General features: G+C 45.0%; 1 pseudogene; it reads right to left on the minus strand.

The window, feature by feature from the left end:
• Window positions 1-1,881: 1,881 nt before the first annotated feature.
• On the minus strand, window positions 1,882-2,001 carry LOC136637535 (5S ribosomal RNA; annotated as a pseudogene).
• Window positions 2,002-21,960: the final 19,959 nt, after the last annotated feature.

The raw sequence follows: 21,960 nt of genomic DNA on the forward strand, positions 1-21,960 counted from the left end.
CTCCCCAATCCCCTGCACTGGTCTGACTCAGCTGGCGCAATCTTACCTGTGTGTCAGCCCTGTGGGGCCTGAGCTGGCTTCCCAAGGTTGGTTCATGTCTGTGCACTGGCCTCCCTCCTCTTCAAGAGGTACAAAAGTGCCTTACGGAACATTCACAACACTTCCAGGCCGGCGCATGTGACTTGAGCCAACCCAAGAGCCAGTTAGGGTCAGACCTTGGTTCCGACAGTATCTCAGGTGCTATCACCTTCTGAGCCCTATCCTATGCATGTCTACTCAGAAGTAAATTCCATTATAGTCAATGAGGCTTACTCCCACATAAGCATGGATAGGATTGCAACTTCTCTCTCTCTCTCTTCCCCACTGTGAAGTCACTCCCCCCTCCTTGGTGCATGAAGTGTGCCTGACCCAGACCCCTCATGTAGAGGATTCTTCATAAGGCCCCCCTGAATTTTTTCACTCATCCCTTTCACTTTCTTCTCTTCCTACTTGCCATGCTGCCTGTTGGTTTGAAAGAGGAGAGCAACTGAGTGGGGCCTGAACAAGGAAGCACCATATGACTTTCAAAAGTGGAAAAATCATCCTTGGGGGGGGGAGTGGGGTGTTCTCCTGGTTTCCTTGTTTTGACCCTGCTCTGCTGCTCAACGCCTTCAAAACACAGAATGGCAGAGCAGTAACATCTTGCTACATGTGGGGTAAATAGTTCGGGTACAGGGCAAATAGAGGCAAGGTGTAGCAGTGGTGGTTGAAGAGCTTAAGGCATAACCCAAGCCCACATGCTGCTCACAGCTATCATGTCACCTTGCCTTGTGGGTGGACCAACCTTGTATCCAGCAGCAGGGGAATGATGATCACTTTTAAATGTGGTTTGTCAAACAAACCAGGATATCAAATCACAGTTTCATTCTGCTTCATTTTAATAAACTACTCAGTTGTTTCCATGAATGCATGAGTTTCCTCCAAGCTAAATGAGGGAGAACCAACTGTATATCTATAGACAACAAGGTGCATGAGCTGCCCATTCAGATGCTACACATCTCTATGAATCCTGAGTGTGTTGAATGCATCTAGCGCCAAGATGACACGAAACATATTGGTAATAAATGAAGTACTCACATAGCTGAGGTGTCTCATTGCATTTCATGCCATTGCCTTGTCTATTTGTTTGATGTATATGCAAATGGTTAGTGAACTACCATAAGAGTTACCAGAGCTATCATAAGAGTTGCCCCTTTCATTGCCAGAGTGCCAACACTATATATACGTACCCTTATATATATGGCATTGTTTCTTGAGTAGGAGCTGCCTACATCTGCAGAAACTCTGGTTGCTCATCACAGCAACCAAGTGGCTTTGGATTGAGGCAAATACATACATTTTTATTATTATCACCAGTAGCAAGATAAATCTATGTTCCAATTTAGACAGCAAAATTGACAGCTGTACGTAGATAGTTGACTGTGTGATCTGAATCAGGATTTATCCAGGCTTTTCAATGTCAGAATTTCAATCTGTAGTACAGGTAGACCCTCGTTATCCATGGGGGTTCTGTTCCTGAACCCTCATGGATACCAAATTCTATGAGAACCAAATCACGCGTGGTCCACTGAGCTCCGAACACAACTGGAGACTGTAATGGAAGATCAGAAGATCATTTGGTGGATGATGTGGTGTTGACAGCAATTCCATGTTTTGACAGCTGTTTGACAGCTCTGGGAAGGGCAGGGCTGGCTCCACAGCTGTAATCAATCAAGGCCATTGGAGACTCTGATGGACACCTGAGCTTCATTTGATCTTGATGGGACTTTGAATGGACATGGACTGAAGAGATAGCTCTTGGGACTTGGTTGGCAACCTTCAGTCTCGAAAGACTATGGTATAAGCCTACAGCACCCGGTACTCCCAGGCAGTCTCCTATCCAAGTACTAACCAGGCCTGACCCTGCTTAGCTTCCAAGATCAGATGAGATCAGGCATGTGCAGGGTAACAGTTGCTGAGAGATGGCTCACCTGAGCCTAATTTGGATTTAACAAGGGACATACAAGGATAAAAGGCAGCTTCAGAAGGAGCAAGTCTACCTGGCTAGACAGGCTACCTGCCCAGAGGCTACCTGACCAGATGGTACTCCTGACCCAGAGGAAGCCAGACCAAGAGGGCTACCTGACCCAGACCTACGGGAGAAAGGAACTGCCAGGACTCTGCTGGAGGACACAGAAGAGAGGACTGCCAGGACTCTGCTGGAGGAGACACTCTGCTGGAGAGGACACTGCTGCAGAGGAAAGACTCTGCTGCAGAAGACTGGACTGGGAAGACTGGACTGTGCTTTGGAGATTAGACCATGGACTTGGACTGGAGGCTTCAGACCTTTACCCACTGAGTTAAGTGGAGTTTTGGGGAGAGAAAGCCTCTGGACAAGAGGACTTGCAGGGAGTGTATGTGTTTGTAGCAATAAATTCTTGTTAATTGCTCCACAGATAAGGAGTTCTGTTCATTTCTTTGCATACCACAGCTGTTGTTCTTGGAAAAGGAGGGTGTTAATTAGCCAAAAAGTGGGCATTAGAAGGGAGACGGAACATTTTTGGGACAGGACAGAGCCTTGCTCCGATCATGTCCGGAGCTTTGGAGCCTTATGGAGGTTTCACGCAGCCTCCACAGGCCACAGAGTTGCCTCTGGAGGTCCTAGAAAGGCACTTCTGGGTTTTGGTTGAAAATCGGAAGTGCCTTTTAGGACCTCTGAAGGCCATTCTGAGGTCTCAGAAGAGCCTCTGGGGGTGACCAGAGCACAGCTCCAGTCCCCTCTGGAGGCTTCAGGTTGGGCCGAATGTGGCTCTATGGGGAGGGTGGGGAAGATCAGCATGGAGCCAAATCTGCGGATGCAAAATCCTCAGATAAGTAGGCTCAACCTGTAATAGTAAAGTGCATGCAATGAAGAGAGTTCTTTTGAACATTTGCAGGGTGCTTTCTCCTGCTCTCTTTCCTAAATTATTGTAACCAGTACATAACAGCACATTATAACCAGTACGTACACCTAGAATTAATAGAAAAGATCTTGTCTAAACAATTTTAAGTTTCAGCACCTTATTATTTTTGAAATCCAATTACATCTTGTATTTTTTTAAATGATTTTTTTTGCCTTATACATACATACATAAATCTTGCATCCATATTCTTACACACATCATCCCATAAACAAATGCAACTTAGAAGACAAGTTTCCACTCTAAAACACACATTACAAGAGATTCATTAGCCTGGCACCCTTCATTAGTTATGCTTGGCTGTCTGCATACATTGAACAGAAAGGTGTGGAAGGTTTACAGATGGTATATTCGCTGCATTTTCATCCCACCCATCCTCCAAGGAGCTCACAGTGGTCTACCTGGTTCCGCTTCTCCCATTGATAATCAGAACAACCCTGTAAGGTTGGTTAGGTTAGAGCAGGGGTCTCCAAACCTTTTGGCCAGAGGGCCGCATCAAATATCTGGCATGGTGTAAAGGGTCAGTAAAAATTTAAATATAAAATTTATATAAATAAATTGGAGATGGAACTTAGATGAGTGAATAAATGAATGAATGTGCTCATTCATTCAATCTCTCTGGCCCTTAGAACACTCTCCAGATGCAACCAGAGCACAGCTCCAATCATGTTCGGTCAAGTGGGCCAGAGGCTTTGAGGGGACAAGAGGCTGGCCCCGGGCCAGATAGAGGCTCGCTGCGGGCAGCATCTGGCTCCCAGGCCAGGGTTTGGAGACCCCTGGGTTAGAGGATAGTGACTGGTCCGAGGTCACCCAGAGAGCTTCAACAGAGATTTGACCATGGTCTTCCTGATCCTCCTCTGTTCACTTGGTATTGGCAACCTTCAGTCTCGAAAGACTATGGTATCGCGCTCTGAAAGGTGGTTCTGGCACAGCGTCTAGTGTGGCTGAAAAGGCCAATCCGGGAGTGACAATCCCTTCCACACCGGGAGCAAGTGCAGTCTGTCCCTGGCCTGTCTCCCTGGCTATGGGCCTTCCTTCTTTGCCTCTTAGCCTCAGACTGTTGGCAAAGTGTCTCTTCAAACTGGGAAAGGCCATGCTGCACAGCCTGCCTCCAAGCGGGCCGCTCAGAGGCCAGGGTTTCCCACTTGTTGAGGTCCATCCCTAAGGCCTTCAGATCCCTCTTGCAGATGTCCTTGTATCGCAGCTGTGGTCTACCTGTAGGGCGCTTTCCTTGCACGAGTTCTCCATAGAGGAGATCCTCTATGATCTGTTCACTATGTTACACACTATATGGAGTGAGTGTATGAACACAGCATATTTCTATCAGGGTCAAGGGCTTATTAAAGGGACTAGAAAAACCACTCCATCTGTTACTGAAGAAACTGCATGATTTCTTTAAGCAAAGCTTTGAGTTAAAGTCACATCAAACTGTCTATATAGGACAGTTTCATTGAGCTGTAGAATTTGCAAAGAAGCTAGTTGTCAAGGCAGGCAGCAAATATAGACCATTTCAGCTGCACACACCTTGCCCGTGAATACATGTTGTTTCTTTTTAAAGTGCAAAACAGCTTTCTGATTAATTTACGCTGCCACAAATGAATTCTTAAGATGCAGCTTTTATGCTTTGAAACTCAGTGACAGAACAGCCTAACTAGTAAATTAGCACCCATTATGCATTCGTAAGATGAAAACCCGTAATTCTTTGTGAAGGTATCTTTGACCTGCAAAACAGAATATTCTTTCTGTGATGATGATTAGGTGGAAAATGCATTGTCCAGGTGTTGGGTTCTGCCTCTCTCTCTCTCTCTCTCTCTCTCTCTCTCTCTCTCTCTCTCTTAAAAGAAAAGCAAGCAAGATAAAGCGAATCACTACTAGTGCAGCTATTGTCGTCTAATCATTGGTTTTCGCCTGTAAATGACAAGCCTGCTTCCCTGTAACTGGCAGCTCTTTTGGTATTATTTCTTTCTTTGTGTCTTCATACAGCCTAATTGTTCTCATGCACTGACAATAGAAAGAACCCTATAGATTCTAGCCTAGATGGAAGAGGGCAGAATTTTATACATGACGACATTTGTCTTGTTAAGATGACTTGCAACAAAAATGCATACAGTACATCTATGTTTGAATGTTTAAGGAGTGTGACCTGGTTGGCTATGTGCTTATTATATAGAGCAAAATTTTGTACTGTTTGAGGGAACACTATTTGAAAATTATGAACTCTCTTTCCATCCATCCAACTGCCAATCCACCTCTACAGACAGATCAAGCATACAGCTTCCTAAAGAAATCTATACTTGTTACTCAGAACCAGTGCAAATGGTATGCTTTGGTATGTCAAGCTCCACTGAGAACCAAACAATGACAGAAGACTAAACACGTGCAATGTGTATAAGCACAGACAAATTTGGGGACTTTTTCACAGCGTTGCAGCTGTGATTAGTAACCAGTATTCAGATTAAAAATACATGGCCTTTTGAGGGGAAATTGGAAAAAAAAAATCAAAATGGAGGCGCATCTTGTCAATAAAAAAAGCAAAACCAAAACATGGTGTCAGTATGACCAGTTGGGATAGAAATCTTAGAGACAACACTGAAAGCCAATTCAAGCTTTTTCCCTCCAATTGTAAATAGCACCTGGGGTGGGTGTGGGGTTCAGTCTAGAGCAGAATTGCAAAGCCCTCTCACCTCTTGCACAAGCACGTACAAATGTGTGTGCACAACGCACACACAGAGAACAATTTTTTTTTAATAAAGAAAAAAAAAGGCAGGCCTGCACACACTTTAAAGCAGGAGTGTCAAATATAAGGCCAGCGGTCTGGATGTGGCCCTCAGAAGCTCTTTATCCAGCCCTTGGCCTCTTCCAGCACCACTATCAGCTGCTCTCAGTTGCTGAGCTGTCACTGCCAAAAGGGTGGCCTGTGTGATAATTTGGCTCTCCCATATCTTTAAAATACAATCAAGATTTGCCTATTTTCTCTTTTGTCATTTGCAGCCAATGAGTTCCTAACTGTGAAAAAGTGCTTATTTTTGGTTACAGCCTGCTCAGTGACATCACTTCCTGCTTAATTACATCACTTCCGGCCCTCAGCAGACACCATGTATGCTAGTTTGCCTACTGGATGAAATGAGTTTGCTGCCCCTGTTTTAAAGTAACATGTGCTTTGGTTCTTAGAGAACAGCTGAACTTTTTTGAGAGTTATCTGAGAAAATTCATACACTGAATTGATTTTGACTGGATCAAGGGAATTTAACCATCATTAATACCTAATCTACCAAAATTTATGTCTCTATATGATTTCACTCAATCTCATCTCACATTGAACAAATGGGTAACATAAAACTGCAAGGCCTTTTGTGGAAGATCCTAGAAAAAAACCAAACACTCATTCTCAGCTTCTGTGATTTCCCTTCTGGGAAAATATAAAACTGCAAAGGCCCATTGTAAACCAAGCCAAACCGATGATAGATTAGTATTCTATGGGGGTCTCAAAAACCACACTGGATTATCATTTTTCAATTACATTCATTAGGATATTTTTGTGTGCCAATAATTTGAAAGTTGTTTGGGTATTTCCTCTTTCCATCTTCATGCTTTGAGGGTCGTCATTTCAGCAAGTCCTTTGAATTTTTCACAGTTATCACTTTAATTGAATAATTTACAATGCAAACACATCAAAAGTTTATTTATTTATTCAGTAACTGCAAAACGCCAGGGGCAAAATCCACTCTGCATTCATGTTGTCAGAAAACTATCTATTGGAAACAAAAATTAACTTGCATTAAGGCTATCTGAAAACCATGTGATAAGATGGTAAATAAATTATGTTGACCACTTAATGCAGTGGAGACCTCACTCAAAACTTACCTATTAGTCATTCAGGCTTAGAAAAAAGAATCACCTTTTCTGGATAATCTTGTAGAATTCAAAGTGCACTTTCATGGGTTTTTAAAAGTGCTTTTACATGTGACCCATCAAACATCTAAGAAATGCACAAGTAGTTAGAGAGCAAAGTTGCTCTAAATTTCAGAACGTACCTTAATTTTGAGAGTATCCCAAAGATCATTTTATTTTATTTTATTGTGACAGCAACTTTCCTAAATTTTGAAAGCAGATGGCTGTGCATTTGGAAGAATAGCACATTATGAGTGTATGGGGGGGGGGGGGGGGAAGGAGGGGGCCAGAAACCAGGCAGCCAGGGTGGTGTAGTGGTTTGGGAGGTGGATTTAGATCTGGAAGGTCCAGGTTTGAATCCCCCCTCAGCCACGAAGCTTCCTGGGTGACCTTGGGCCAGTCACTTTCTCTCAGCCTCACCTACCTCACAGGGTTGTTGTGAGGACAAGAAAGAGAGGAGGAGCAGCTGTATATACCAGGTATAAAAATGTGATAAATAAATAAAATAATAAATAAACCCAAGTGGACTTGTAGAATCATTCTGCCATTTTTTTAAGGGAGCTGGGGTGTTGCTGGTGTGGTTATCATTTGGCTTGAAAGCCACGGGAACTTATCTTAGGAGGGAAGAGGAGGAGGAAGTAAGAGGTAGACCATGTGGCTCCTCCTCCACCAGAAGGTAAACCATGTAGCATTTTGTAGCTGAAGGGAGGGTTCAGAGCAAGCAATGAACTAAAGCTGAACTTGAAAAAGGGAACTTGAGGAAAGACTAAGTGAAAGCACTAAAGGTCAGAAGGGCTTGTATGCAAAAGAGGCAGATAGAAGTACTAGGAAAAGAAAGAGGCACAAAGGGGTTTAAAAAATTAAGATTTAGTTTAAAAGTAGTTAGGGGCATGAAGAAAGGGACACATAACAATCCAGAAGGGCTGGGCGACTTCACTTTGATAAAGGGGCAGGAAAGAAGTGGACAGATAAGAGAGAGTTGTCCTACTTGGGACTGTGGGCCAGGATCGCAAACGGTCTCACCCTGGCCTTTCTTCTCAGCCTCATGCTGAGTATTTCCTTTCAGTTTGATTACAGGATCTCCGCAAGCAATAGGCTTCGGCGTCATTACCCTGAGCTAGGACTGGAAGCTTGCCAGAACGTAGATGAGCCCCAAAGTGGCAGCATTTCAGCTATTCGTATTTGTCATGCTTATTTTTATTCCAGCATGAGACGAGAAGATATATATTCAATTGTTTAACATGTAATTGAAGTTGGGACAAACCATCAGGACTTTATTTAGGGAAGGTGGAATAGAATTAACAATGGAAAAACAGCAGTTCCTTTGCTTTGTGTCTCAGTGGGGCCTTAATGCACGTTTGAAAATTAAAAACATTTTTATGTAATATGGTGCTTCTCTTAAATTCTGGACTTAAGTCCTTGATGTCATTTTGCACTCCTCATATGTTTATGTGTCTCTTCTCTGGCATGTCTTAAAATCAGCCTTTTCTCATATACATGTCCAGCCTAACTGATCCTCATCAGACATTTTCTTACCCCAAGCCAAAATATTATTACAGGTCGTGCCTCATTATCCACTGGGGTTCCATTCCGGAACTCCCAGTGGATTAAAAAAATCAGTGGATACCAAATCAGTGGAAAAATAGTTTTAAAGTCCCATTTCCAGGTTTCTTGCTCCTCTGATGTCACCCCAGAATGCATTGGGATAGATGCTATGCTGCACTCAGCCACTAGATGGGGGAATAATGGAATCTTATGGAATGAAATTATACTTATTTAAAGGAGTGAAGGTAGGAAGTTGGATTTTGGTGCTTTTTTTCCTTGTTACAAGGCATTTAAAGGTGGACTTCAGTATCCGTGGTGAGTCAAATCAGTGGATACCAAATCAGGATTATAATCTTTGCCAAATAGACAGATGAGCAGGATCATTGCTCCCCCCATCCTATCCCATCCCACAAGGTAGATTTTTGCACTTGCCTTGTGGTCAGGATATATATGTGGGGTAGTTTCATCAGAGAGACGGGCAACCCAATCCAGAGCTGCCTGGTGCACGGGGCTGTAGCAGCGCCAAAAATGGCTGCCACCGCATCCTTCACACCCCAGGCAGCCACTGGTGGCTCCTCGGGAGAAGCAGACTTTTGTCCCCTTCCTCCAGGTAAAGCAAGTAGCCCCACAATGGTCTACCCAAAGGTCACCATAGAATCAAGAGCCTCTGTGTTGGGTGGTCAGCCCAACATGGAGATTCTAGACCCAGTGGAGCAAAGCACTGGTCCCACCTCCCTTCCGCCCCGCTCCCTCCCCCTCTCCCCCTCCCTCTGCTTCCCCCCACCCTGGAACACCTCCTCCTTGCCTCCCTCCACACCTCTACCTACCTCTCCACTGTTCAGCAGTTCACGCAACTGCCGAGCAGCGGAGCATCGGCGCTAGCCCAGGATCGGCCAGCACTGGACTAGCACCAGTGGAGCACCAGTGCTAGGCCTGCAAGCATGCCTTATAGCACGTTTGCGACAGTGCATGCCAGCAGTGAGCCGGCATGCAGAGCTCAGGATTGGGTTCTCCGGGTACACTGGATTCATAAGTCAAAATATGTTTTCTAAATCACCAGGGATTTCAGACCATTTGTCATGCTAAACTCATATTAGCTTCTGATTGTGATGCATGCTGAACCATTCTCATGACACTTCCAGGCAGAACACTGAGAGATGAGTTCAAACTTTTCTCACCTTTTGGCTGGAAAAAATTCATCCTTCCGCCCTCTCTCCTTGAAGATTTGATGAGAAAAGCGCATTGTGAGGCCAGTACAATTGGTGCAGGCCACCCTGGGTGTAGCATCGGGGGGGGGGCAACATGACATGGTCCAGGGGACAGCTCCATTTGCTACTCCAGTCTTTGTTCCTTGCAGCAACGAGGCCCAGAGTGGTGAGTGGACCTTCATGCTCAGATGTTTCTTCATGGGCTGGAAGGGTCCTGCTGCCTGCCCTTGCATCTGATTGGCTCCAGATTGGGGCACAACAAAAACAGTGGGCGGTGAGCAATGATGTGAGAATGACATCACTTCACCCCTGAACTTCCAGAATGCTGAACAACCAGAATGCTGAACAACCACTGGGTGCCAGCCCACCCTGAAACAATGCTGTGACGAGAAACTATTAAAATCAGAAAAGTGCAATGATCAAAGTCAGCTGCACTTTCCTCTAATGAACCCAATCCTTTTAAAACAATAATTGAGTGGAAGACTTAGATAGTATGTAAATGTCACTTTGTGTGGAATGAAAAGCATGCCATTAGTGAGACCATGTGGTATAAGGCTTTGCACAGATCCCAACTGTAATAAGAGCAACCACGGCAGTGATGCCAACCACTTTAATTGGGATATGTTTAAAGGGAAGGAAGAACAATTTACTGCAGTGGTAGCTAAGGCATTTGAATGCATAAGGCAGGGCTTCTCAAACTAGGGTGTCACGATGCCCCAGCCTGAGAGCCCTGGCCTCTGCCCCCTTAAGAGGCAAGGCTGGGGGAGGCAGCAACGCAATCCCCAGGATTGCTTTGCTAAGGGGGTTTCAGGGACTGGCATGTACTTACCAGTCCCTGCAGCAGCCTCCTGGGGGTGTGGGGAGCCCTGTGCAGCCCTGCGCAGGGCTCCCCAGCCTTCAAAAAGTGAAAGTGGAGTGATAGCACTCCACTTCTGGTTTTGCAGAGGCAGGGCGTGATCGCTCCACTTTCACTTTCTAAGCTTCGGGGAGTTCCCATGCAATAACTTAATGCAGTCCTCAAACTCCCTGAGAGTTTGGAAACAGCAGGCATAAGGCTTAACCCATTTCTGCCAAGCCCCAGGTGTACACATTTTATCCCTGTTGCGTATATGCAGTGATGGGCAGAAATGGCTTAAAGTGAAGTTTTCACCATCTTTAGTTCTGTGCTGTTTGTTTTTTTTAAGTTAAAATCAGCCATGTCTTGCTTCCATCAAGCTGGTAACATCAGACTGTAAAACCAGGCTTTCCTGTGCATTAATGATGCTCAGGCGTCAACCTAAGTAATATGAAGGAGGAGGTCAAAGGAACTTTAAGTTTCCCATATTAAAAAAAGCTCCATCTCTTCCCATCTTAGACTGATGAGAGGCCTAGGAGAAAATCCTTTCTGAATGTCTATTTTTGGTGCTTCTCTAAAAAGGGGTATGAGACCATCAGAAGAAGAGTTTGTCCAGAGTGGCATGAAGGAGCACAAGCTGGCCTGTTGGAGAGATGCGGTTATTAACAAATGCCCATTTTTAAGTTCACCAACGCTCCCAGACAACTTCACTTGTGATGAATTTCATGCTTTTGCACGGTGCAAATTCAAGCATTGAAACTTAAAATGAGTATTCCAGTTTGGCTGGCAAACACAATTCGTTGCAGCTCTGAAGGCAAATTAGTAATTCAAAAAGTAATATGTAAAAGCTTTAAGAGATCATATCGGAATACACTGAAGCAGAAAATAAGGAATAAATTTTTTGTTCTGCCAGTCTGTATATAATAAGGCATGCCTGTTTACAAAATTGGTATTTGATTCTATTGTGATACGCAGTCTGAAAAGAAATTGGGAATATACATAGAATATCACATTTTATTCTAATGCTGTTATGTTTCATCCACTAGGGAATCTTGGTTGAGATCCTTATCATAAGCACCTCACATTCTCTTCCTTGTTTTCTAACATCAAAAAGTACTCTATGCAGCTATAACAAGTACAGGGGGACTATTTCATTTCCTGGCTTTAGAATTGAAACACATTATAAAGTTTATAAGTCTTTATGAACTAACCCTTTAATTGGGTCTTTTTTCCACATACAGGAACAGGATATAATGAATTGGATCTGAAGACATGTAAGTGGAAGGAAGCAGTAGCGTAGCTGGGGAGGAAACAGTAAGACATCTGTTTGTTCCGTGAGTGCCTGTGTATTTTTGTCACAAAACCAGAAGTGGCATGACTTCTTTTTTTTGCTGATTACAGCAGTTTGAAAGCACAGGAGGAGGGAGGTCTGCAGAAGGGTTGTGGGCTCCTTGGACCCTCCAGAGACCCATAGTGACCCCCATGTAAGTAGAAAAAAACCCTTTGGTCCCCGGTGGTGGAGCAATTGTAGTGATTGCATTGCCACAGTTGCTGTCACAGTAAGCCTGCCCCTTAAGAGGACTGAGACAGAAATTCCCTGGGTTGGGAACCTCTGGGGTAAGGGGTGTGGGTGTGTGTGAGTGTGTTTCAAATTTTCTGATTTGGTACTGTGTTGCACCTATATCTTTGTCTCTCTCATCTTCCTCACATGTCAGTTCATTGAGGTATGTCACAAGCCTTTGCATCCAAGTTCCTGCACATGTGTTTAAATCTCCCATATGTATATGTTCCATTTATCTCTGAGTACTTCTGATGACACAGGTTATTTAGCGACAGGAGGGTTGGTAGGCAAATGGTGTTTGTTGATTTAATGTAATGCCCTTCCATAGAGTGGATGCTGAAAAAAACTTGCTACTGATTTCTCATAAGAAAGAAGCTCAGTGGGAGAAAATGGAGGGGTGAGAGCCCCTTCTCTTCCTTTGAAGTCCATTTAGGAAAAGAAAAGGCTGGAAAGAAAAAAAAAGTTCTACAAGTGAATTTAATAGGACTTCCAAATGAAACTTTTAAAAACACAGTCCCCTTCTTTAAGTGCAAAGCAAGCCATGCCTTCAGTGAAAACATGGAGACTGAATGTGAAAACCCTTAAAAAATAATCCCAAATGGCACAACATTTCTCTGGAGCCTTTACTCATTTATTTTTTGTCTGGCCTAAATTAACCAATTAAACATTTCAGAAATATCATTGTTTGGCCTGTAAACTATGTGGATGGAGTTGTTTGAATAGCTGGAATCCATAAACCCACCTATGTAATATAAGAAACAAGTCCTGTTCTTACCTATCCTTTTTATAGGATTAACAGGGAACTGGCAAAAAGCACAGTAATGTTGATAGGAGTTTCCAGCTGGGGTTGATTAAAGGCTGCAGACTAATGCGGTAATGGCTTGTGCTAGCACAACAGTTTAACTAGAGAGTGCTCACACAATGCAGATTCACCCCTCCCCACCTTCTGCATTGAGTCCTGGCATTAAGGAAGCAGTCAATTGCATTGTGATCTTGACCTTTCATCTGATGAGACCCTGAATTAATTATCCAGCAGATGACACTGCCCTTTGCCTCCATGAATGTGACCAATGTTGGGCAAAGCATTTGGACTGAAACACACAAGGTGAGATCAAAGTCAGTCACATATTTTTTAGTACTTTGTCCAAAACCATAGGAAACCTTCTGTGACATGCGTCAGTCATTAGATGCTGAATGCTTTGTCGCTACCTCTGGGTTAAACTAGACATGATATTGTTTACATCATTTGGCCTTGGCTTTTTTTTAAAATAGAGACAGCAGGTGCAGGGGGTGCTGTTCAGTAGCGTAGCTAGGGTGGGGGGCAAAATGGTAAGTACTGCAAAATGGTTGGCAACCTTCAGACTATGGTATAAGCCTACAGCACCCAGTATTCCCAGGCGGTCTCCCTTCCAAGTACTAACCAGGCCTGACCCTGCTTAGCTTCCAAGATCAGACAAGATCCAGCATGTGCAGGGTAACAGTTGCAGGTGCCACGACATGCCAAGCAGTCCCTCCCATTTGCCATCAGAGCCATTCAGGGCAGTGACTGCAATTAGCAGGTACTCGCCAAACCAAACTGTGTCTCCTTCCGATGCTGCCTGGAATGGGTCTGGTGGAAAGTGGGAAGGGCCACTTACAAGGTGCACTGTGGCACCTGCAGTACTTACCATTTTTGCCCCCATCTAGCTACACTACTGGTGCTGATCCAAATTGAGACCATGAGGGCTTTTATGCCACAGGCCCAATCTGGATCACTCATACTCCTACCCCACTGTGGCTATTTTCCTCAAAAGAGGGATGATGCAGTAGCCCCTCTTTAAACATTAGAGCAGCCATTTTCAACCCTTTTCAGCTCACGGCACACTGTCAAGGCACTAAAATGGTCAGGGCACACTCCCAGTTTTACTTCCATTAAATTACTACATTACAATTAATTTTTAATTCATATAATTAATACAATTAAATCATTACATGACAAAGGGCACAATCCTAACCAGGTCTACACAGAAGTAAGTCCTATTTTATTCAATGGGGCTTACTCTCAGGAAAGTGTGGTTAGGATTGCAGCCAAAGACTAGGGGGCAATGTGCCTGTGGGACTTACTTCTGAGTAGACATGCCTAGGATTGGGCTTTTGGTTGCACTCTTTTTTCTCAAATACAGGAGCAGACAATTGGCACTTCTCTCTCCTCCTCTCCCCCACCCCACAGGCACATTCCCCCCTTCTCTCATAATTGCAGTTAGCACCTCTCCTACTGTCCCTCCCCTCACTCATCCCCACCTTCCCAAGGTCCAGAATCACTTGTCTCACATTCTCTCCCCCCACTGCCAATCACCTGCTCCTGTATTTCAGAAAAAGTGTTACCAAAAGCCCAATCCCAAGCAAGTCTACTCAGAAGTAAGTCCCCTTATAGTCAATGGGGCTTACTCCCAGGAAAGTGGGGCTAGGAGAGGAACCTGAGAGCCCAGCCCAGCTCAGGCATGTCTACTCAGAAGTAAGTCCCATTATAGTCAGTGGGGCTTACTCCCAGGAAAGTGTGGATAGGATTGTGGCCCAACACCCCTCCTCTGAAAGGCAGAGACAAGGTAGGGAGGGTCACCTTGGGGAGCTGCAGGCAACTGTGGCGAGGCAAAGGGACTTAGAAGGACCCTCAGCCAGCCCATTCTTAGGCTGATGGCCTAAGCAGACTCACTCACTTCCTACCTGCTTGCCTGCCCCCACTTCCTCCTTCTCACTCTGCCCAGACTTCCTTCAGGCTTCTCTTGCTACCCAATCAGCACGCAGGGCAGACAGTGGACTTGATACCCAATCCTAGGTGTGTCTACTCAGAAGTAAGCCCCATAATAGTCAATGGGGCTTACTTCCAGGTAAATGAGGATCGGGTTGCAGCCTTCCTCTTGCTCAGCAGCAGGAGATGCAAAGCAGCCGCACTGCTGCCACGTGAGGTCAAAGCAGCTGCTTCTTCTGCACGTGGCTGCTACCTGCCTCCTCTGGCCCCGCGGCGCGGCACACACAGAGGTTGAAAACTGTTGCGTTAGAGCAACACAGTGGTCCCAGTTTGCAGCAGGGGCCCTCCACAACTGCTATTCTACACAAAAATGCATGCAGAGCCAAGTGCTGTGTGTCACAACACCTGTAGCTTAGCCCTGAAATACTTCACTATGGAGCCCTTATTTGAAGGATGACTTTAGGTGCAACCAGCAATTGCTCCCAGCCTGCCTTGTCCTACAACTGAGTTTAAACTGGGAAAGCAGCTCATGCTGCCACCACCCATGGCCAAAAGAAACCAGACAGAAAGAGGATGCCCTGGGGATAGAACCTTTCTGGATGTATCTGAAAATGTTCCGAGGAGTCTAGTGTCATAGCACCCATAATAACTGAGCCACCAGAACCACTGAGCCAATGTGGCACTGTGGCTAGTGAACTAGGCTTGTGTGTGGGATACCAATTCTCTCTAGGGATATACTTTTTTGTCAGGCCTGCTGTGCCTTTAACAGTAGCCCTGTGTCTTGAGCCCATGTTAGGTATTCACACTGAGAACTTCTCTATGCAAAACATGTGTTGTACCTCCCTAGGAAGCACGCTCTGACTTGCTGATGTCTGGGTTAAATTTTGGAAAGCAACCTGGCTCCTGTTACTATTGTTTCAAATGCTTTTCCCACTGTGTACATGGATTACCCAGAAGGCCTAGACCGATGAAGGGAGAGAGAAGGCCTAAGGCTACAGAAGACCTAAGGTTGATGAAGGGGGAAGGGTAAAATAAAGTTAGAGTGCAGTTGTTACTAATTTTCTCCAACTCTGACTCATTGTCACTGGTGTTGGACGTAATGGAGAAATCTTTCATTCCAATTACAATTCATTTACTTAGATGTAAACCCCACTGACTTCACTTACGTCTGCATGAAATTAATGCACTTAGGGTTGCGACCTTGGAGAACAACATTTGCAATCTGCCATTCAGTGGAACCAATCTGGATAGTAAATGGATGTCTCTGCTGTCTCTGCCCAAAGGCTGAGAGTCTTATTTTGCCCAGTGTATTGCATTTGCAGACAAGACTGCCCTAGAACACTGTAGTCACAATCAACATTTATGGCATTTATTGCACTTATCTCTCAACAAAATGTAGGACAAGGCAATCAGCAGAAAATATATTTCAAAACTCCCTGCTGTTGCTCTTTACAATAGATTGTATAGTCCATCAGAAAGTTGTTTATCTGACTTTTCTTCATCTGAACCATCAGGGATGAAGGTGACACAAAAAGCCATACTTCATTTATTTTTAGTCAGTAAATGTACATTTGATTGTATTGTAGCCTGAATAGATGAAATAGGTATTGAGGCATGGACCATCATAAAGCAAAGGGGGAAAAATGCATTATGTTTTTTTAAAACACTGTCATTTTGGTGATCACTTAAAAGCAAAATGAAAAGAATGCCCCATTTCACACCAGTCTGATATTATTGATGGCGCTTTTTATTGTCGTTCCTCCTCTTTCACAATTACTCTTTCCCCACAATTGGAAAGCCACATTATAGAGTGTACAGAGCAGACACATAGCTGACCAGTGCGCCATCCAGGGGCATGCCAATCAGCCTTGCTGCCCTCTCCATCCTGAAAATAATTGCGGTGATGTGATGACGTCACCACAATTACTTTCGGAGTGGTCAGAGTGAAGTTGGCCGCTTCCAAAGAAGCAGTTGGCTTTGCTCTGACCAAACGTACTGAGAATGACTGCAGGGGTGGGTAGAAAAATCTGCCCTCTTCTGCAGTCATTCTCAGTGCAGTTATGTGGGGCTTGGAGCGAGGCTCACGTCTGTAGGCAGCCTTGCTCCAAGCGGCTCAGCTGCAAGTGAGGGGAAGCAGGACAGTGGTGAATGAGGGCCCAATCCTATTCAATTTTCCAGCACCGGTGTAGCCACAATGCAGCCTTAAGGTATGGGAACAAATGTTCCCATACCTTAAGGAGGCTTCTGTGACTGCCTCCCCACCACAGGATGCAGTGCATGCCCCATTGGCACCATTGCACTGGCACTGGAAAACTGGATAGGATTGGGCTCTGAATTGCCACAGCAGCAGCGGCGGTGCTGTCCCCAAAAGAATGCTGCTCGGGGTTCTGCCCTTCAGCTACAGAACTGGTACAGAGCCTCATAGAGCCATATTAACCAATATGATTCTGAACACTGAGATTCCCCCTTCCATATATACTGCTGTAGCACTCCTTCTCTCCTTCCATTTGCCATGCATTTCCATGTGCGACCACATGGCTAGGTCAACCTGATCCAGGAATGGGCAAAGTTGATTCATCAGCCAAAAGTGGGCAGTCTCTAGTCACAGCCACCACCTGGGAATTCAGAAGCAAAGGTGGGTTCAGGCACATCCCTCAGATGGATCAGGAGCACCTCAAATGCCTTCAGGAAATACATGAAGACAATATCCCTCTCAGGCTATTGCTCCCCAGTAACTGTTATTCAGAGACATTCTGCTCTGAGCCTGGAAGTAGCATATAACCATCACGACTAGTAGCCATTAAAAGGGGTGCAGCACAATCCAATTTTGTGCTGGAACAGATCGGTCAGGAGGCCTGCTCTGTATGCAGTGCAAGATAGGGGCCCAAAGTGGCTGAGCTTGGCTGACACAAGGCTCCTTGTCAGAGTCGGTGTGAAGGCTGGATTCAACATCCGCGGGCTGGTGCATGTTCCTGCACTGGCCCAGCCAACTCTAGATGAGGCACAAACGTGCTTTATGGCACGTTTGCAACCCTCCTAGGCCAGCACTAGGGACCTGCGCCAGCCCAAGGGCAACCTAGGATTGCGCCCTTATCCTCTACCCACCCTTCCATCACCAAGTTCAGTGCTTCTCAAACGTTTTAGCATTGGGACCCACTTTTTAGAATGACAGTCTAGGACCCACTGGAAATAATTTCATGGCCAGAAGTGACATCATCAAGCATATTAAAATAGATTATAAATAATTAAAGTAAAACAAATAAATAAGGGGAAGTGAGATTCACCTGTTCCACCAAGTGAATTCTTTCTGTAGTCTGCCTGCAATAACCTCAACTGCCCCCTCCTCCTAAAAAAAAAAAAAAAACTGTAAGATTTTCAGCCCTACTAAATACCAGCTCACTTTAAGTTCTTATCTTTATACCAGTTCAGTGTAATTTGGGATGAAAAAAGTTTTAAATCCTACATGTTTTTTGTTTGGGCTGGATTGAGATTCAAAGCCTCCTTCTAAACAGTATTAAAACCCCAGAGTGATGGGGAGAGGAAATGAGGATTGGGGGGCGGGGGGTAGAAGGGGGACCTGGAAAAGACAACAACCCTTTCCAATAAAGCAGTGATTCTCAAACTTATTAGCACCAGAACCTACTGTTCAAAATGATACACAGCACAATTCTGTGCTTGTCTATTCAGTAGTAAGTTCCATTATATTCAATGCGTCTAATTCCCATGAATGTGCACATAGGATTGCAGCCACACTGTCAGGATCCACCTAGCTTTACAAGTCTAAAAAAAGAAAGAAAAGTTCATCTTAGCAGCTCAAGACTCTGATTTCATCCTTTTTAGTGGGGGGGAGGGGGCTGCCTTCTGGAACATTTGTTGAGCTCCACTTTCAACAAATCGGGACCATTCTGGTGGCCTTGCATTCCCCTGTGCCTGACTTTCAACATGAGTCAAGGCACATTTGCTTACTTGGGAGTAAATGTGAACATGTAACCAAAGATGGGCAAATTCAGTGCAACTTGACTTAAGTCTCCATCCCCTTTAATTTGACCCGAAAACAAGTCCTAATAGGCAGACTTTCTGAGTTGCCCAGAGCGTTTTGGGGACTCTAAAAGGCTTGGGTCTATAAAAAAAAAAAGTTAGCTGTGGCTCCACTGAAAAAATGGAGCTGCTGCTGGATTGTTTGTGTGTGTGTGTGTGTGTGAGAGAGAGAGAGAGAGAGAGAGAGAGAGTTCTCTTTAAACACTCCCTCATGTGCACCTCCCTTCCCTGTGTTCTGGACACGTGCAGCACCCAGCTAATTACTTCTGCAACTTGTTACTTCTGCATCCTGATACCCTTAAACAAACAAACAAAAAATGTTTGCCTCCACCCCCGTCCGTCTCTGCCTCCTGACTGAACATAACCTACCTTGCTGCTGGCTGCTGCTTCTCAGACAGATCTGAATGCTTGACTTCCAGATCACCACATAAGGTCTTTCGGGTGACACGGAAGCAGTGCAACATCAGAGTACATGAGCAGCACCCCCAGGCCATGTCTGGATAACTTGAGTTGTCCAAATCCATGGTGCTTTCCTAGTCAATAGCCCCAGACTCGAGCATTTACCCAAGTCTTTGACATGCGTGCCTTGAGTCTGTGAAAAACGTGCGTTTTCGTGACTCTGACTTGAGTCACTTAACTGAGTTCCCATCCCTGCATGTAGCTTGGTTTCGCTTTCCATAGAACTCAATACATTTATCAGCTTGGGGGGGGGGGACTTCCTTCTTGAGTGTTTTTTGAGGGCTACATTCATCCGGTCAGGACCATTCTGTGGCATTGAATTCCTCTCAGTCTGCCCTTTGCAACAGAGCCAGGCGCATTTGCCTATTCATGAGCAAATGCGCAAGGTGGCTCAGTTTCACTTTCCAGAGGGCTCCATTCATTTTCCTCCTCAACTATCAGCTTGTCAGTTTCAGCTTCGCAACCCACCAGCAATCAGGTTGCCACGCGTTAAGTGGGTCGTTACCCACAGTTTGAGAAACCCTGACCTATTTCTTTTCCTAATACAGAAGTACTGGGAATTGTTGTGGTGGTTATTATTTATGTAGAACCATCCATGTACATAGCACTTCACAACATAACATACACTAAACAAGGCAAATCCCTGCCCTTATGAACCTGCAATTGCTCTGGAAGCTAAAGTATGGGCGACACCAAGGGAAAGGAGAGAAGGAAAAGGAGGATCCTAAGAAGAGCAACGGGTGAATATGAGCAAATTCCACAAGCAGCGATTCGATGGGGTAGGAACTAAGAGGTTAATCCAAAAGCTTCATGGAAAAGGTGGGTTTTGAAGAGGCAGTTGAAAGCTTTTCAAAGTTTCATTATGGCACAGAAATGCAGCTCCTTCCAGATACACTATATTGCTATTTGTCCGACACTGCACCCAATCGTTCAAAAATAGTTTCATGCAATTTAACTTCCCATTGAACCTTCTAAATTACTGATATTAAGCACTTGGTTTCACAACAAAGTTAATGAATAGTTCTGACAATCTACGAGTATGGCCACTGGAAGCGCACCGGCCAGATGGAATCACAGATTACAGAATTTTCCAATTGGCCTGCAATTTTCTGGCACCTGGTGCTTCACTGCCTTGATGTTATGTATTATAGTTTGAGCCACAACCTCTCCTGACAGCTGAGTCTGAACTTGAAAATCTCAATTTGAACAGAAAAAGCTGCTCAGAACTGGTCCAGTTGCTGATTCCCCAGCACGGTTGAGATGTCCAGGAATGGGAGGAAGCTGGACTCCAAGGGAGTCTTTTGGTTGCTTTTTGCCCATCAGTATCTTTGGGAAGGAAGATGAAATAGAGACCAAGTAGTAGGGAAGAGAGAGGGAAAAAAATACTGAGGAAGGAAAAGTGAAAAGCAATCATTCAAGTGGAGAAAGAGGTATGATTTTTAAAAATAAAAATGTCTAAGAGCCCAATCCAGCGTAAATCCTTGCATAGTAATGAAGCAGAGCCAGCATGGGTTGCACTACATCCCACATGGGTATTCTGCATGCTGGAGGTCTCTGTGGGCCAAGGGGACATTTGTTCCCTTGCTTTGGGGTAAGCCCCAGCATCCGCAATGGGGCAATTCAGACCAGTACAAACTCTATAACTGGCACAAATCCATGTTGCCCCATGCAGGCAGATCAGGCCCGGGAAGGGGGATAGGATTCAGCATGCATGGCTGCCACTGATCACACCGTGGCTTGCGCAGTATCCAGCACAGGTTAGGAGCAGACTGGAGGTTACCTCAGGGGAAGGGAATATTTTTCACCTTACCTCATGTTGAGCCTCAAACTGCCCTATGTGGCTACTTGGATCTGAGCCAGTAATTATGCTAGCACAAATCCGAGCAGCCCATATAAGCTTGCTGGGCCTAGGAGTGATGGTTAGGATGTGGCACGTGCTGCTGTCACCAATTTCACCCACTTCTGGGTCCAATCTACCTCCCATTCTGTTCCCTGCCCAAAAACACCCCTCCTTGCATCCGTTCTGCCCCCCTCCCTCCCACTTGCACCAGCCTGCCCCAGCTGGCACAAACCAACCCCCATCTGGGCAACACAGAGGTTGGATCTGGTCTTCACAAGCCAGTGCAGACCTCTGCATTGGCCCAGCTGACTCTCGAGTCATTTTGCACAAACTTGAGAGTAAGTGCTGAGGACCTGAGCCAGCTCAGATCAGGGCCTGGATTGCTCTGTCTGTGTCATGAAAGTCAAAGGGACCATAGCATTTTTGTGTTGGTAATTTCTGGTAAGCTTATTCCCAGAATGCAGTGAGAGCAGATGGAGAGTCCCAGAAGCTGCAGTGATGCTCAGCCTCATCACAGTGACTTCAGCAGGTGCTTGAAAAATGAACCGCACGACACCCAACATACTTACGGCTCATCTTGCACTTTGGGGGCTAAATAACAGATTGCCTCTATTACTCCTGACCTTACATTTCGTTGTCAAACATATCAATCACTTCTCTCTAACCTTTAATGAGAAAGGCTAGAGTTGTTTTCTGCAGCAGTTTGTGTGTACAGTGCTAAGATACTGTCTCCTTTCCAAGCCATTTCTATTTATATGCATTTTGCCTCCATCAAAATATATTTTAGTCTTATACTTAAAAGGTGTGAGTATGCATGCGTGTGCCGTTATATAAATATATATAATTTTGTCTTGTTTCCTAAGGAGGTCAGACACTG

This window comes from Tiliqua scincoides, chromosome 1 (assembly GCF_035046505.1).
Source record: "Tiliqua scincoides isolate rTilSci1 chromosome 1, rTilSci1.hap2, whole genome shotgun sequence".
Taxonomy (NCBI): domain Eukaryota; kingdom Metazoa; phylum Chordata; class Lepidosauria; order Squamata; family Scincidae; genus Tiliqua; species Tiliqua scincoides.